At 43.4% G+C, this 16,948-nt stretch overlaps 1 long non-coding RNA gene across 1 annotated transcript in view; it reads left to right on the top strand.

The window, feature by feature from the left end:
• Positions 1-1,546: 1,546 nt before the first annotated feature.
• The window catches only part of LOC140428759 (uncharacterized), a 42,939-nt gene continuing 27,537 nt past the window's right edge, over positions 1,547-16,948 (top strand). The window contains exon 1 of the long non-coding RNA XR_011948860.1: positions 1,547-1,671. This is a non-coding gene — a long non-coding RNA (uncharacterized lncRNA). The remainder of the gene's footprint in view (positions 1,672-16,948) is intronic.

Below are 16,948 nucleotides of genomic sequence, written 5' to 3'. Positions count from 1 at the left end.
TTTGATTTTGGCTTTGAATTATGTTTCTCGTAGACTGATAGTCTCCAGTTTTCTTTAATTTACCTGGTATTTGCAAATTTTCACACCTAGAATTATCACCAAATTCAACTGAACCTCATCCATTCTTTTCCAGCTGTTCACTGAGATAGTTACTTTCAATGAAGGAGTGAGCCATTGTTTTGGGCTTAATTCAAAATCCTGTTTGTCTTGTTTGCTAAGCCTGCTTGACCAAGGCTATCTGCATTTTACAATCCTTCCCTGACAGCTGCTGTTAACCCTTTGTGGGATCTTTCCCTACATTCTCTCATGTTTCTCTCAGACCAGATATTGCCAGACTTCCATGTTTCAAATTACACATCTTTCCATATTTTCAATTACACTGGTCAAGGCGTTGGTAACTGCTTTATCCTGCGCACGCTGCAGATCACCGCCCTTGGTCTTCCTATAATTGTGTTTCCTCTCCTCATTGCTCTGTCCATTCCTCCCCTTCAACCCCCATGCCCCAGCCTGCCAGCTGGGCTTGCCAATACTCCTCCACTTATGTTTGTGTCCGCTTCATCGACGATCCCCATGAAGGAATGGATGCACTCCCAGCAGTAGCTATTTGTCCCGCTGGTGTTGTTGGGACCAGAGTGCTTCCAGCCATTTTATTGGCCAACAATGTTCTGCGGTAGGATCTTCATCCTCATGGGGGAAAAAGTCCCAATGGGTGAAAAACCCCCAACAACTGTTAAACAGATGTGGAGCAAGCTGGACAGTTGGGGTGGGCTCATAAGACGTCTTACTGTGCTCAACCACACCCGACATTTACACTACAGACGCAGGAACTCTGCCTCATAATAAAATTCCATTTTGGAAGTTAAGTAGAAAATCCTTCTCAATCCAAAACTGTTATATTTCGTTGTTGCTGAAAAGAGAAAAAGTATGGAGGTGCGGAAACTCTGGATTCTTGTCAGCACAATGAGAGTCTGAGGTGACTTCCATGTAATTGGCAGCTTCCCCATGCAGCAGGGGCCCACTTAATTGCTACCAGGCAGGCTAGAAAAATAATAATCAATCAGCCCTTTAATTATGATGTGGAGATGCCGGTGTTGGACTGGGGTGAGCACAGTAAGAAGTCTTACACACCAGGTTAAAGTCCAACAGGTTAGTTTCAAATCACTAGCTTTCGAAGCACTGCTCCTTCCGCAGGTGAATTGAGAGGTAGGTTCCAGAAACATGTATATACACAATTCACACCTCTTTAACCTGGCATTACCCCTCTCTCTGGATCTGTAAAGACTTAATTACCTGCAAATGCTCGCATTCAAAGTATTGTCTTGCATCTTGGACTTTGTCTATATATATGTTTCTGGAACCTACCTCTTCATTCACCTGAGGAAGGAGCAGTGCTCCGAAAGCTAGTGATTTGAAACAAACCTGTTGGACTTTAACCTGGTGTTGTAAGACTTCTTAATGTGCCCTTTAATTATGTAAGTCGGCTGCTCATCTGTAGTTGACAGGCAGCCTAGCCATGCTATTTCTGGCACTGGGAAAATAAGACATTAGCAGGACTGCATCAGAAAGCCTCCCAACATGGCACGCTGGCAATTTACTCTTCCTCTACCCTGCCCCCATCTCCCAGTCGACCATCTGAGGGCCAGTAAAATCCTGGCCCTTGTCTTTGGAATGGTGAGTTATCTCTCTGCCACTTTATAATTTATCTGTTTGTCTAATCTTCACAACATTAGTGATCCTTTGCACTGTAAATTTTGGTGCTTTACATAAGCGTTTCTCAATAAAAAGCACTTTGTGCATTTTTAATTCTTATGAAGTACTAAAAATAATGGTATTACTGAAAGATTTGGGGGGAAAATTCTTCAACGTTTGAAATTGCAGTGGTCACTAATTCTTATTGGATTTACATTGTGTATTCAGTGCACTTCTCAACCCATCGACACTGACCTGTGATTAGATGAAATATTCTAATATTCTTGTGAAATCAGGAGCACTGTGATGACCTACTCAGTGTTTGAGGCAAACCTTGAACTGTACATCTATGTGCAGCCATCAAGGTGAGAGCTGGTATTTTTCTCTCTTATGTTTAGGATGAATTTCATATTGGACTTACTGAAGCAATCTCTAGCACTGTAGCAGCCTCAGGGCTCCCATTTTTTAAAGGCAATCAGCATTCTTCCGAATATTTTATAGCCTTAATTGTACACAATGGAAAATAAGGGATGGCTGCACGTTATATATTTTGTTTCATAAAATACATTTATTTTGCATTTTCCATCACCTTCATGGTTTCAAAATATCAGTAATGCATCTTTACACACCATAAATATTTAACACATGGTATAACCCACTGGCGTTTTCATCATTCACGCGTTATACAGGCTGGAAATTTGACATGTTCCAATAACCTTGCCATATGTCCCATAGTATGCACTGTGTATTAAAATCTGTCTAAAATGACACTTTTATAGATGTTAAGCCACAGCAAATTTGTATTTTAAAAGATGCAAAGGTCGTTCAATGCCCCAAGGTTAATCATTCAAGTAAGCTGGTGAGCAGAAATGACAGTTCAAGAGTTCAATATGAAGAAAGGGAGCATTTAAAGAAATACAATTAAAGAAACAAAATAATAGAGAGCACAAGGTAAAAAAAATGTTTTAATTGGATAAAGTCCTCCTCCTCCTGCAGGTGTCATCCCTAAAAGGGCATTGGTGTCAGGTATCATACCCTAAGAGGGCTTTGCCATTGCCTACTGCAGTATAGCTGACCAGCAAACTGCCAAGCTCTTATCACCTGCCATCAGGCATATTGGAAGCATTTACAGGCTGATAATCAATCTGTCTGGCCAAGTAGTGAATTCACCTTCCATAGCTATCAAATCCTGGAGTGGGACTCAGCAGAGGTAGGAATGCTACCCACAGTCCTTTAAGCCCCCCACAGGCGCAGTTTACATTGGTTAAATCATCTAAATCATCTAAATTTTGAAAATGTAATAACACAAGTTTTTAAATGCTATCATGCACAAAACAGAGAAAATGTCTGTTGATCGCAACACATAAAATTCTCATGACTCAGACATACAGCAAATACTACTCTTGTTTTTGATGGCCTGTCCATATGGGATTTCTGACACCACTAGATTTCTGACACCACTTAAAGTCAGTCAGCACCACTTAAAGACTGCCTGTCTGGTTGCAAAATAAGGAAATACTTCTCAAAGTGCAATTAGCTACAGCAGGCAGTGAGAAGTCACCAGAGATTTTGACAATTCTGAAAGAGAGGACATGCATCATTTCTTCATTCTGTATGCTCTTCTTACTTTTGTCCTTTTGTTCTGGATTTAATGTTGGTGTTTATATTGTGGTGAACTAAAGATTTGGCAAATTATTAATGATACTAAGGATGCTGGTGATAAGGATTGTTTTTGCATTGGAGATGGAAGGGGTGCTTCAGGTGAAGGGGCCTTCAATGAGTTGCTTTGTGAGAGCTGTATCAGCTAGAGGAATTGGGGTTAATGCTTCATCTCCTCCTCTTCGTGCTCCTCTTTCTCCCCTCTATACCCTGTTCCTCCTGCTCATGCTACACCTCTTGTGCCCAAATGATGGTAAGTGCTGCTCTTGCACGATAGAATTCTACACAGCATGCAGCAGACAACCACAATCTGGATTTCGGTTGTCAGGGTCCTTCCTGTTTATTTCCTTAGTTACACTTACTTTTATTTCGCCATTGCCATTATTGATCCATGGATTATTATTGGACATGTACCTTTAAGTCAAGCAGCAGGTGAGAGATTCAGAAGCTGCAGGAGAGAACACTCTGCCAGTCTCCGTTAGTTTGAACAGGAGACCTCAGACTTTTTGGCACCAGAGAGAGAGAGAGATATGGCGGGACTCAGTTTGATTGATTAGCTGGTGGTCAATAAGTTAGCCAAAAGGCTGTACTCTGCCCGGTAACAGGTGATGATTGGATCCTATCCCAGTGGGATGGTTCTGAGAGATCTCAGGGCACAGTTGAGTCCAAGACACACAGAGAGAAGGCCTTGCTTACTCGCTTTCCTCCGTGTTTTCTCCAGGAAGGCTGTGAGTGCTGTATTTCTGAAGCTCCAGAGAATCTGAATGAATGAATGAATTTACTGGGAAATCATTAAAGGAACAATGACAGAGAAGCTGTGAGTGTTGTATTTCTGAAAGCACATAGACTTGAAAAAATCTACAGTAAGAATTCCGGACTAAAACCAAAGTTTGAAGGAGAGAAAGGTGAAACTGTAGCCATCTAAGATGGCCACCTGCAAAGGACCATGGGAATTATGGCCAACCCAGGACTCAGACAGACACAGAGCTTATGTGTATCTGAAACGCAGGGAGCCAAGCCCGATCGAAACCCCGCTCGTTTACATTTAAATGGCCCATTTTCCCTGGACAATAGAGCTCCAATCAAAAAACTGGTACAGCCACAGACTGATCGGCGCCACTCCCTTTACTCAGAAAGCCCAACTGCCAAGGTCAATGCTAAGGACCAGCCCAGCTACCAAGGCACCCGCCCCTTTATTGGCCGAAATCGAAGACCGTGATCAGAGCCCTGTCGAACTATTGGCTCCAAGGTTAAGGACCGCACCAAAGAGCGCGAAATCCCAGAGGGATAAAAGAGGACACAGCCATGTGTTCTGTCTCTTTTGGATCCGGCCTGTGCCAGCCAACTGTAGCAGGAACAGCCAGCCAAGTTCAAGACCAACGATCGCTTCCTGACGGCTGAGCCCAGCAGAGACAGAACCACTTTCTTCAAACCAGCTGAGTGAAATCCAAATAAAGGCCTTATCCATTTGCACAGTGCCGGTCACCCTGAAGTTAAGTATATGTTATTGTAGCTGATAGGTGTAGTTTAACTCGGAGTAGATATTGTGTTTGCATGTTGAGGTAACTCTAGTGTATGTAAATAAACCATCTTTTGAACTAACTAACTGGTTGTGTGGTCATTTGATCGATATAAGGGAAGGCTTGTGGTTCACCAACATTATCATTAATATTAGCAACAGTATTGGCGACGCTGTTGGGATCGAAAACAAGCAACAAAACAAAGACTCTTTTTGCCTTGTATATAATTTTCTCCTCCCCTATGCGTTTGTCAGTTTTGTGTGAGTGTGTTGAGGATGGGGGTGGGGGGGGGGCAAGGTAAAGTGGGGACTTAGAAATTAGATAATAGTTAACCGGTTGTATTTGCTAAATATTCCAATACAATTCTTGTTATTAATCAAAAGTAATTGTGCTTACATTTACAAACCTGGTGATTGGAATTATTGGGCAGCCAAGGGCCAAAGACTTAGGGCATATTTCTAAGAATTATTGGTTAATTCACTTGTGTTGCGACTCCGGGCCAAGTGGAGCTGGAATTGACTGTGCACTACCCAAGGTGTTATCACAATGTTCAGTGATGTATTGCAAAGCTCGTTTTGACAGCCATGGCAGCAAAAGAATGACTGAAATGTTTTGATTGTTTGCATGATCCCTCTTGCGGCGGAATGACTCTCATTTTAGGCTAGATCTGCAACTATGCCCGCATTCCTTATAGGAGTCATGAATCATGTTGGGAGGGGATAATCCTTGTCACTCATTAGCCAGCCTATTACTTAACTTGTTAATTGGAGTAAAGAGGTTTGACACATGACTGGTGCAAAGATATTAGGAACAAACCTGCTTGGTGCAATGTTTGTGGTCGCAGACCAGCTGGACGTTTGGGGAATGGAATCCATATCTATTGATAACGTTACAAGGCTGGTGATAGTGAATATACAGGGCAATGTGTATATCGTCTATGGCTCCTTGCAAAATGTGGAGGCCTGCAATTTGGCAGAGCCCAACGCTCTCTCATCATGCTTTGCTGTGTTTACAGCAAAGGAGATGCAGGTGTTCCTCCAAGCAAACAGTGGCAGGCTTCAAAATAGAATTCTTTGCTGATATCTGGCAACCCAAGATCAACCAATTACTTTAAAGTTAAGGCCTACGGTGACTTTGGCAACCACAGATAAATCTGTCTGTGCCCTGATGAAAGGTTGGGTTTATGACAGCAGGAGAAAAAATAGCTTAAAGACAGCCTCTTCTATGAAATGAAAGCACCATATTGCTCATCACTAAAGTAGAGATTTGAAAAATACCCCCTGAATACCCGCTATGGATTTGGCCCCCATTGCTGTATCCATTTCAGTTTCTCTCTCTCTCATGGCAGCTGCTTCTGCCCTCTGCCATCCTCTTTTGTTGGTTCCTCTCATTATCCAGTTTCGAAGGCATCCCTAACAGACCATGCACAGCTGTAAAATACTATTTAAAGGCAGCCACAGTGCAGGGTTACGCCATCAAAAACCTTTTCTCAGCATCAAACCCAACCTTCCAGAGCCAGAAATCAGGCCACAAATCTCCAGAGGTCAACAAGTAAATTGAAATGACATATCAGCAATCAACCTGTAAATACTGCATGAACCTTTTAAGAGTAGTGGTGATGGGTCCTTTCTACTTTTGAGCACCATAAGTTGCTTGGTGAGCTCAGCACGTTGTGAGTCAAGCAGGCACTTGAGCAGCCTAAAGTCAGGAAAGGCTTCTTCCCCAGGATGCACATTTGAATAAATTAATCAGTGTTTTTCATAGTTCTGGCACGTACCTTTGCCACCTGATTCAGTATTGTTGGTAGCGCAGATATATGAGCCGCCATTTTAGAGCTTCTTGCATCCATGAAGTTATTGGAAAACAGATGAGGTACAATCACATTTCTGGTATGAAATGCCACAGTATGAAAACTGACAAATCCACTTTATATAATTTAAATAACATTCCATTTACAGTAACACTTTGTTTTGTCTTTGTTGTAGAAGAAAATAATCTACCTGCAGGAATTCCTAGGGACAACAACCTATGCTCCTGTGCAAAATCTGATGGACAGATGTAATCTATCATTCTGTATAACCTTCTTGAGGGTTAAATTGGTGCTACTGGCTTTAATAGGTAAAAGCAGTAATTTTACTGAACCAGAAGTCCTTTAGCTGACAGATATATAGCTCAAATCCATTTATTGGAAGGAATACTTTGCCCTTATTGATCTTCTAATCAAAATCAAGCGCTGGCTACAATCCTCTGTGGATTATCATAGTCACTTGACCCCACTCATTTTTCTTTTACCATTTTCGTTTTTTGTGTCTTTCTTTTTTAAATTTTACAAGGTACTGGAATATTGCTTGAAAGAAATGCAATTATTCCATAATAGTGGTTCTCTTTATGTGCCCAGGTGTTTAGTGTTACCAGTTGGTATGACCCAACAAAATCCGGCCGCTTGTTTTCCTTTTGATTTGTTTCTCATAGATCATGTCTAACCTCATATCGTGTCATTTGTACCACCTGCCATAGGTGTTTCGGCAGCATTTTCAGGTTGATAATCAACCTGCTGAGCCACATTATGAACACAGTTTCTGAGGCCATTGAGATTTGAACCCCCACAATATGCTAAATGGGATAAATTCAGAACAGGTTTACCAGCTCAAAACTGGGCAAGTGAGGAATCATTGGAATTGTATTTAGCCACAATCTGTAACCCCATGGCTTGGCATATTCTTCATTCTACAAGTGCCATTAAGACAAGAGAGAAACCCGGGTTCAATGGGGAATATCGGGTGATATGCTTGAAGCAGTAGCAAAATGAGGTGCTAATCTGGTGGAACTACAATCAGGTCTACATGCATGCTAAATGGTGGCCGCGGCATGCTACAGGCAGAATCTCACCAAAAACAGATCATGTCAAATTTCTCGATTTCTGCCACACACAGTTGCGAATGGTGGTAGAAAATAAAGGAGAAGAGTGGTGGCCAACTCTATATCAGCTCCCACGGCACAGGGCCTGGCCTCCAAGGTCTCATCTTCCATTACAGCATGGATGGAAGTCACTTCTTGCTTCGGTGCCACATTGGAAGCTCAAATGAAGATAATGAGCTCCTGGTTTGCAACTATACAGGCTCATCATGACTGTGGATCTCAGCATTCAAAGAGAAATGCAGATCCTCAGGGCAATTCAGTCATTTATCCAATAGGTTTTTAAGATTGCGGAGATGCTGCAATGGAGTGGCATACACACCCTAATGTAAGAAGGTGATGCCCTCTATTAGAATGGTAGCATTCATGCTCCACCCACTGGCACACTGCCAGTAATCTTGCTGTTCCCACTCAGACAGCCAGCCCAGACATCTAAGTGAAGGTAGTGCAGTCCGAAGCTGCACCCTGAAGGCTCAGAGGCAATACTACAGAATGTACTCTGGACAGGGGACCATCACCAAAAGTAGTTCAGTTGTGTAAGATCGGAATTCCACCCCATCACCCCTGCCCTGTCGCCCCTCAATCCACACCCAGCCCATTCCCAATTTCCCCCCCACCACACACCCCCTCCACAAATGGACTGCTACCAAAGATAAAATCCCCAAAACATCATGGACATCAATACTGCAAACAGGCCAAACCTCAACTGTACTATAAGGGGTTAATCTTCAAGTCATGCCGATACCGAAACAAAGACACTGGGACATTGACATCTCAAAAGCAAAACAATTGCCTTCAGACAATCCAATTAAATAAACAGGGAGAGCATTAGAGCTGATGGCCCCAGACAACAACTACTATAGAAGCAAGCATCAACAACAGCTCAGGTGAAATGGACTTTATCACATACACATCAAGCTGACAGCTAGAGACACTACACCTGAATGGGTCCATTGTTCCTGTCAACGAAACAGCATCATGATGAATGGTTCATATGGACTAAGGCAGCAACCAGGTGAAAAGAGAGTAACAGGTTCTGAACTTTGACCATCCAAACAGGATGTCTCCAAGAACAGGCTTTGATATTTTTGATGAAGTTTTGCAAGGAAAATGCAAGGCATTTGAGTCTTGCACTTCAGTCACGAAGGAAGGCCCGGAACAGTCACCTTGATTCACGGCCTACAGTTCCAACTAGAGGGACCAACTGTGTGGGGAGTTGTATGTATCAGCCAGATTTGGGGGATATTGAGGCTGAGATTTAAAAATAGCTTAAGGGTCGCATTTAAACCCTGAGAGAATTTGAGTTGAGGTTTAGGCAGCAACATGGGGTTTTTCATGGAGGCTTTTTACTAATAAGCCATTGTTTTGAGTGTTGTCTGGCACCATTACACAAGTTTAAAGCTCTTGTATTCGGGCATCAGAGTTTTTTTGCTCATAAAAATGTTTGTGGTTCAATCTAAAAGCTTCTGTCTGTGTAAATTTGTCCTTTATGAATTACTAAATTTAAGAAATGACAGTAAGAATAAGCGGAAGCGTGACCTCTTACAGTAGTATCACTATTAACCAAATCTTGAGGGACAAAGCTGCCAGACTGGGACTGTGACAGGTAGTGAAGGAAACAAGAGTAAAATCCTACTGGACCTCATCCACACCAATGTACATGTCAGCGATAGATCTGTCCATGGCAGTATAGGTAGGAATGACCACTGCATGGTCCTTGTGAAAACTAAGTCATGTCTTAATTATGAGGATACCCTCCAACATGCTGTGTAACATCACAACTGTGTTAATTGGGATAGATTCAGAACAGGGCAGCATGGTAGCACAGCTCCAGGGCCCCAGGTTCAATTCTCGGCTAGGGTCACTGTCTGTGTGGAGTCTGCACATTCTCCCCGTGTCTGCGTGGGTTTCCTCCAGTGCTCCGGTTTCCTCCCACAAGTCCCGAAAGATGTGGGGCGAAATTCTCCTACCCGCCCCGCCACATTTCTGCCCCGATCGGCCGGCGGGAGTCTCCGTAACACCGGACGGTCAATGGGGTTTCCCATTGTGGGGCAGCCCCACGCCGTCGGGAAACCACCGGGCGCCGGCAAAACGGAGACTCCCGCCGGCGGAGAATGACGCCCGTGTTGTTACATAATTTGGACATTCTGAATTCTCCCTCTGTGTACCCGAACAGCCGCCGTAATGTGGCGACCAGGGGATTTTCACAAGAACTTCATTGCAGTGTTAATGTAAGCCTACCTGTGACAACAAATATTATTATTACATATCTAGCAGCTTAATCCGAGGCATGCATGTGGTGCTGGAGGCCATTGGCAGCAGCAGAATTGTATTCAACGACAATCTGTAACCTCATGGCTAAAGTATCAACCCTGGTTCACTGAAGAGCAGGAGGGCATGCTAGGTGCAACACCAGGCATACCTAAAAATGAGGTGTCAAGCTGGTAAACTACAACACAGGATTATTTACATGCCAAACGGCAGAAACAGTAAGCAGTAGACAGGAATAAACAATTCCACAACCAACAGATCAGATCAAAGCGTAGATGTTCTGAAGAAGATTCATATTGGACACAAAATGTTAATTTGGTTTCTCTATCCACAGATGCTACCAGACCTACTGAGTTTTTATTCCATACCCAGGGACTCTATTACCTAGAAGGACTAGGGCAGCAGATGTGGGGAACACCACAACCTGCAACTTCTCCAAGTCACACACAATCCTGATTTGGAATTATATCACCATTCCTTTTTGCAGGATCAAAACCTTAGAATTCCCTAGCCAGTAGCACCAAACTGCAGCAGTTAAAGAAGGTGGGTCAGCATCACCTTCTCAAGGGCAATCAGGGATAGGAAAAATAAGCTGACCTTGCCATTGATGCCCACATCCCATGATAGAATTTAAACAAACACATGCCCTTTTACTCTGTTGAGAGCGAAGTTAATGTGCTGTTCTGATCTGGGATAGATGGCTTCTGTGACCTGGATGCTCTGATGAGTGAAGTTCTGGGATGTGTTTGACATGCCTCCCGGTCCCTTCAGAAAGGACCCAAATGCAATAGAGGTCAGATTCATTGTGACCTGTATGGCACTGGCAGCACACCAGCACCCTGATTTGAGGGTGTCACTGCCTCCTTGCTGAACCTGAGTCAGTTCAGGCACTGTTCCAGATGGAGGTGAAGATGGGAGAAGTGTTCCTGAAAATCCTCTCATGGATATGGCCTTCTGTGGAGAATCCTTCTCCCTCTTCGCAGAGCTTTTCCACTTTGCAGCCTTCTGCTCTGCTGATAAAATTGCCCCATACCTTGGTCACAAACTCCTGTGACCTCCTTGATTTTAAGCACCAGCTCTCCAAAGGATCTCTAAAAATGCAGTGCAGTACTTCCACACATTCAGCTTAAATAAAAGTATATCAAAAGCATCTCATCTCCAAGTTGGACCTGGCCCTTTAAGTAGTGCTGCCATTGGGATGGAGGTGGGAGTTCATGCGGCTGAACATCTATCTGATTCGCAGGGAGTAATCAGCACAGTTGTTCCTTGGGCATATGCAGGCAAAGTTGCTAATCCAACTAATGTCAAATCATCTGGAATGGTCATTTGATGTCATGATAGCACCAATGCTGCCATTTATTTTTTTAAAAAATATTTTTATTCTCCTCCTTTTCACATTTTCTTTCAAATTTGCACCCAACAATTAACAATAATCAGTAACGAATGCAATGTCTGGTGTATACACAGCACACCTGTGGGAAACTCTTTCCCAGTGGTGGCTGGAAGCAGGGGACGCACCATCTTCTTGCCTCAGGGCTTCTATAGCACCAATGCCAATGGAACCAATTTCCGGTTCTTTGCCCCTATTCCTGTGAAATGCTCTTCGCAGCAGTTCAACAGTTAAAAATGATCAGTGTCTCCACAAGCAAATGCTCACTTGGTGACTCACAAGCCATGAATCAATGAGTGAGTTAAAGCGCACTAAAACATTAGACATTGTCATAATATACACCAGTATATCATGCACACACACACTGATGGACATGCAGTGGGACCAATCAGCATACACAACACCTCAGCCAATCACCAGTGAGAGCACACGCACTATAAAGACAGGGGACGGGAGAGTTCCCGCTTTTTCTAGTATCAGCCAGCTCGGAGCACAGAGCTCACAGCCTACAACACAGACATTCACCATGTGCTGAGTGCATCACCTGGTTAGGACTAGGCAAGGGTCAACAGTTAAAGCTGGTATTGCATTTACCCACAGTTCAAGTATGTTAATATAGTTAACCTTACAATAAAATAGAGTTGCACCACTTCCAGTGTTGGTGACCTGTTTCTGATCCCGAACACCCAACATATCATGGTACTAGGATTGGTTGCATACTAGCACTTCTGAGACCCACCTGAAACTAATCAGCATTACGGCATCCTGAAGTATGGAGAACATCAACCCGCCGCTCCGCATCGCTGGCACCTCAGTGTACAGTGACAACCAACAACGATACCCAGGCAAGATGTTCAAGATCCGGGTTCCGCAGCAGCTCCAGTGCCACGGCGATCTCCGTGAAAACTGGCGGGCATTCCGGCAAACGTTTGAAATCGTCCTGCTGGCAGCCGAGCTAGAAGACCTGGCCGATCCTGAAAAGACAGAGCTTCTCCTCACCATCACAGGTGCCAGAGCAGAAGAAATCTTTAAAAAATTCAAATTCTCCAAGGGGCAAAACAGGAGCGACTTCCAGGCAGTCCTGGACAAATTCGGCAAACACTGTGAGGAAAACACACTCCAACCAGCAAGGAAAGGTAACAGAAGCACCAGTACTCACCTCAAGGCCGAAATCCCGGGACACAGAACGATTTTTGTCGGCGGCCATCTTTCTAAAGGGACTGCAATTGCGCAGTTGCGCGACGCCGCGCATGCGCAATCACGAAAATGGCCATCGGTAAAGGAACTGCGATCTGCGCATGTGCAAACGCCTCCTACGTGCTATGTCACACGCGTCATGACGTCAGAGGCCCCGGACCACGCCCATTTAAAGGGGAAACGTCCCAAATCAAAGAAAAAATCTTTTAAAGCTGTAAAACAACCTTCCTGCACCTGGAATGACAGCACAATGCCTCAAATTGAACCAGGAAATGAAATAAACCTCTGAAGAACCCTGCAACAAGCAGTTATCTACCCCAAAACCGAGTCCGATTCCGACTTCCCGCAGACCAGTGACACTGAAGACCCGAGGGAGCCTTTTCCAGTCGCTGTTATAACAAAGAACAGGTTGTCCCCGAATCAAAGCCACCAGCCACTGTCGGTGCACAGCATTGATCCAGACGACGAGTGGTGTGCCACCCTGACAGTCAACCAGAATTTGTCGCCCACCTCAGAGACTTGACTTATGAGTTTTACGATGTTGGACTCTGTGATCTGGTCTGTTATCCTGTTTCATCGCTCCAGTAGTTTGTACATAATGGTCATTTTGTTGTTGGTGTGACACCCTATTTCTCGGCACCAGGCACCTTCCCGTGTAAATAGATTAGCCTCATGTACATGGTCATGTAAATAACACGCACACACATAGTCAGGTACATTCACTACACAATATTTATTGTCATGCAGGCACATATTCTTTATATAAAAGGGGGGATGTCATAATATACACCAGTATATCATGGTGCAGACACACACACACACACTGATGGACATGCAGTGGGACCAATCAGAATACACAACACCACAGCCAATCACCAGTGAGAGCACACGCACTATAAAGACAGGGGACGGGAGAGTTCCCGTTTTTTCTAGTATCAGCCAGCTCGGAGCACAGAGCTCACAGACTACAACACAGACATTCACCATGTGCTGAGTGCATCACCTGGTTAGGACTAGGCAAGGGTCAACAGTTAAAGCTGGTATTGCATTTACCCACAGTTCAAGTATGTTAATATAGTTAACTTTATAATAAAATAGAGTTGCACCACTTCCAGTGTTGGTGACCTGTTTCTGATCCAGAACACCCAACACATCAGACATATTTGTAACTCATTGCTGCCATGTTTTCACTTATTTTTCTTGCAATTGTAAAGTATTAGTTTTGAACAATTATGTGCATCTATATCATTACAAGTGTGGAGACATGAAGCATAGCTGCACAGTGACCAAACCATGTCTGTGGCAAAATATTATTTATGTCACAATAATATTGCACTGAAGAAATCAGTTATTTTTATTTCGCCATTTGCAATGAAATGTACTATAAACTCTATTCCATGCAACAATAAAGGTTATTTATTGTATTAATTTTCAAGTAATGCCGAACTGCTCCCTCTGCTTGCTTGGCAGAAATACTAGAAATGCCTAATTATGTCAATCAACATTTGTTTAGGGCCTATATTGTTCTGTATGAAGGTGAGTAAATAAGAACAGTTCTTCAGCGCTATGAAGTGGTATCAGTTTTGATATCCAGTTCAAATGTTTTCACAAGAAAAATGCTGTATGGCAGCTTGGATGTGCTGATCGGATCTATCTGATTTTGGGGTGTAAATCAGGTAGATGTGAACAGCAGGCTGAAATCTCCAATGCCCAGTTTCCACCCGCTTTACACATCACCTCTATTTCTGGGCCTGGAGTAAACGTGTGAAGGACGCATCTATCTGAAACAGGCTGGAACTTTCTTTTTGCATTCATTTGGACAGGCAATTTTTTTGGACACGATTTGCAGGTATTACGGCATCCTAGGTATCTCTGTGAAGTTCCTCCATCTGCTTGAGCTGATATAAGCACATAGAAAAATAGGAGCAGATATAGACCATTCAGCCCCTGGAGCCTGATGCACTCTTCAATACAATCATGGCTGATCTTCTGCCTCAGCTCTATTTTTCTGCCTGCTCCCCATATCTTTAATTCCCTTACTGACCAAAACATCTATTTATCTCAGCTTTAACTATATTCATAAAAATAAAAGCAAGAGGAGGCCATTCAGCCCTTCAAGTCTGCTCTGCTGTTCATTTTGATCATGGCTAATCATCAAGTTCTATATCCTGATCCGCCTTCCCCTCCGTATCCCTTGATCCCTTTAGTTCCAAGAGCTTTTTTAATTCATTCTTGAAATTACAAAACATTTTAGCCTCAACTACTTTCTGTGATTTCCACAGATTCACCTCTCTCTGGGTGAAGACATTTCTCCTCACCTCAGTCCAAAAAGGTTTACCCTTTATCCTCAAACTATGACCCCTAGTTCCGGACACCCCTCCATCGGGAACATTCTTTCTGAATCTATCCTGTCTAATTCTGTTTGAATTTTATAAGTTTCTATGAGTTCCCCTCTCACTCTTCTAACACCAATGATTATAATCCTAACTGACTTAGTCTTTCCTGACAGATTCGCCATCCCAGGAATCAGCCTGGTAAACCTTTGCTGCACTCTCCATAGCAAGAACATCCTTCTTCAGATAAGGACAGCAAAACTGCACACAATACTCCAGGTGTGGCCTCACCAATGCCCTATACAGTTGCAGTGAAACATTTCTATTCCTATACTCAAGTCCTCTCGCTATGAAGGTCAAATACCATTTGTCTTCTTTCCTGCCTGCTGTACCTGGGCTTACTTTCAGTGACTGATGCACGAGGACACTAAGGTCTCACTGAGTATCCCCCTCTCTCAATTTACACCCATTGAAATAATAATCTGCCTCCCTATATTTGCCACCGAAGCGGATAACTTCACATTTATCCACATTATACTGCATCTGCCATGCATGGGCACACTCACTCAGCCTGTCCAAATCCCTCTGAAGCATCTCTGCATCCTTCTCACAGCTCACCCTCGCACCTAACTTTGTATGCTATATTCATTGATGGGGCATCCAAACCCTCTGCTGTAGACATTTCCAAGATTCCAAGATTCAAGTGAATAAATAATTCCTCATCTCAGAACAAAATGATTGGCTCCTTATCTGAGATTGTGCCCCCATGTTCTCGATTCCCAGGGAAGGAGCAACAATGTCTCAGTGTTCACTTTGTCAAGTCATGTCAGAATCTTGTATATTTCCCTTGAATCACTTGAGTGCAGAAGGAGACCATTCGGCCCATCAAGTCTGCACCGACCACCTGAAAGTGCACCTTACCTATGCCCACTCCCCCACCCTATCTCTGTAACCCGATAACCATCGTAAACCTGCACATCTTTGGACACCAAGGGGCAATTTAGCATGACCAATCCGCCTAACGTGAACATCTTTGAGCTGTTGGAGGAAACCAGTGCACCCGAAGGAAACCCACGCAGACACAGGGAGGAAATGTAAACTCCACACAGTCACCCAATGCAGGAATCGAACTTGAGTCCCTGGCGCTGTGAGACAGCAATGCTCACAATTGTGCCCCTATAATAGGTACTCGTTACGTTGAAATCTAAAGATTTCCTGTTCACTCAAACCAGTGATGAATATATTATCTAAATAACATTGCACGCCATTCAGCCGCCTTAGAATTTGATCCATTGATCGTGGAAAAAGAGCAGGATAAGATGTTATTCTGAAAAGACGCCTTCTGTAATTAAACAGACCTTTGTGCGTCACGATGGTGAGTAGCGGCTGTGATTCAACAGCCACAATCATCTGCAGATATGCCTGTGAAAGATCAATTTTACTCAATTTCTGTCTCCCAGAACATCCAGTGAATCTTCAATCAGCGGCACTGGATAATGGTTTGCACACAATACTGGGTTAATAGTTGTTTTTAAATCTCCACAAATTCGCACTGAGCCATCACGTTTCAATACAGGAACACGTGTTGCCCAATCATTTGTAGCAACAGGTTCAATGACTTCTATTCATACTAGTCTTTCTAGTTCTTTATCAACTTCTTACCTGATGGCATATGGTACAGTTCTTGCTTTGAGACATTTGGATATGCTGTCTGGCTTGATCTTCAGGTGTACCTCAACTTTAGTCATAAAACCTAGCAGATTTTTGAAGAACTTCTCACACTTTATCAGAAGTTGCTGTAAGTTGCTCTTTGAATCCACTAATTAATTGACTGTTTTCCAGTTGAGCCTGATATTTGCAAATGCCATACTCTGCCAAATGGAGCATGAAACTTTCCACGGACAACATGAAGAGGCAATTTTGCCATTTGTCCATTTTCTTCAACTTTCATCATAATGCACCCTTTTAATGGC

This window comes from Scyliorhinus torazame, chromosome 8 (assembly GCF_047496885.1).
Source record: "Scyliorhinus torazame isolate Kashiwa2021f chromosome 8, sScyTor2.1, whole genome shotgun sequence".
Classification (NCBI taxonomy): Eukaryota; Metazoa; Chordata; class Chondrichthyes; order Carcharhiniformes; family Scyliorhinidae; genus Scyliorhinus; species Scyliorhinus torazame.
Note: the sequence above shows the minus strand (reverse complement) of the source record. Positions and strands in the feature narration are given on the sequence as shown.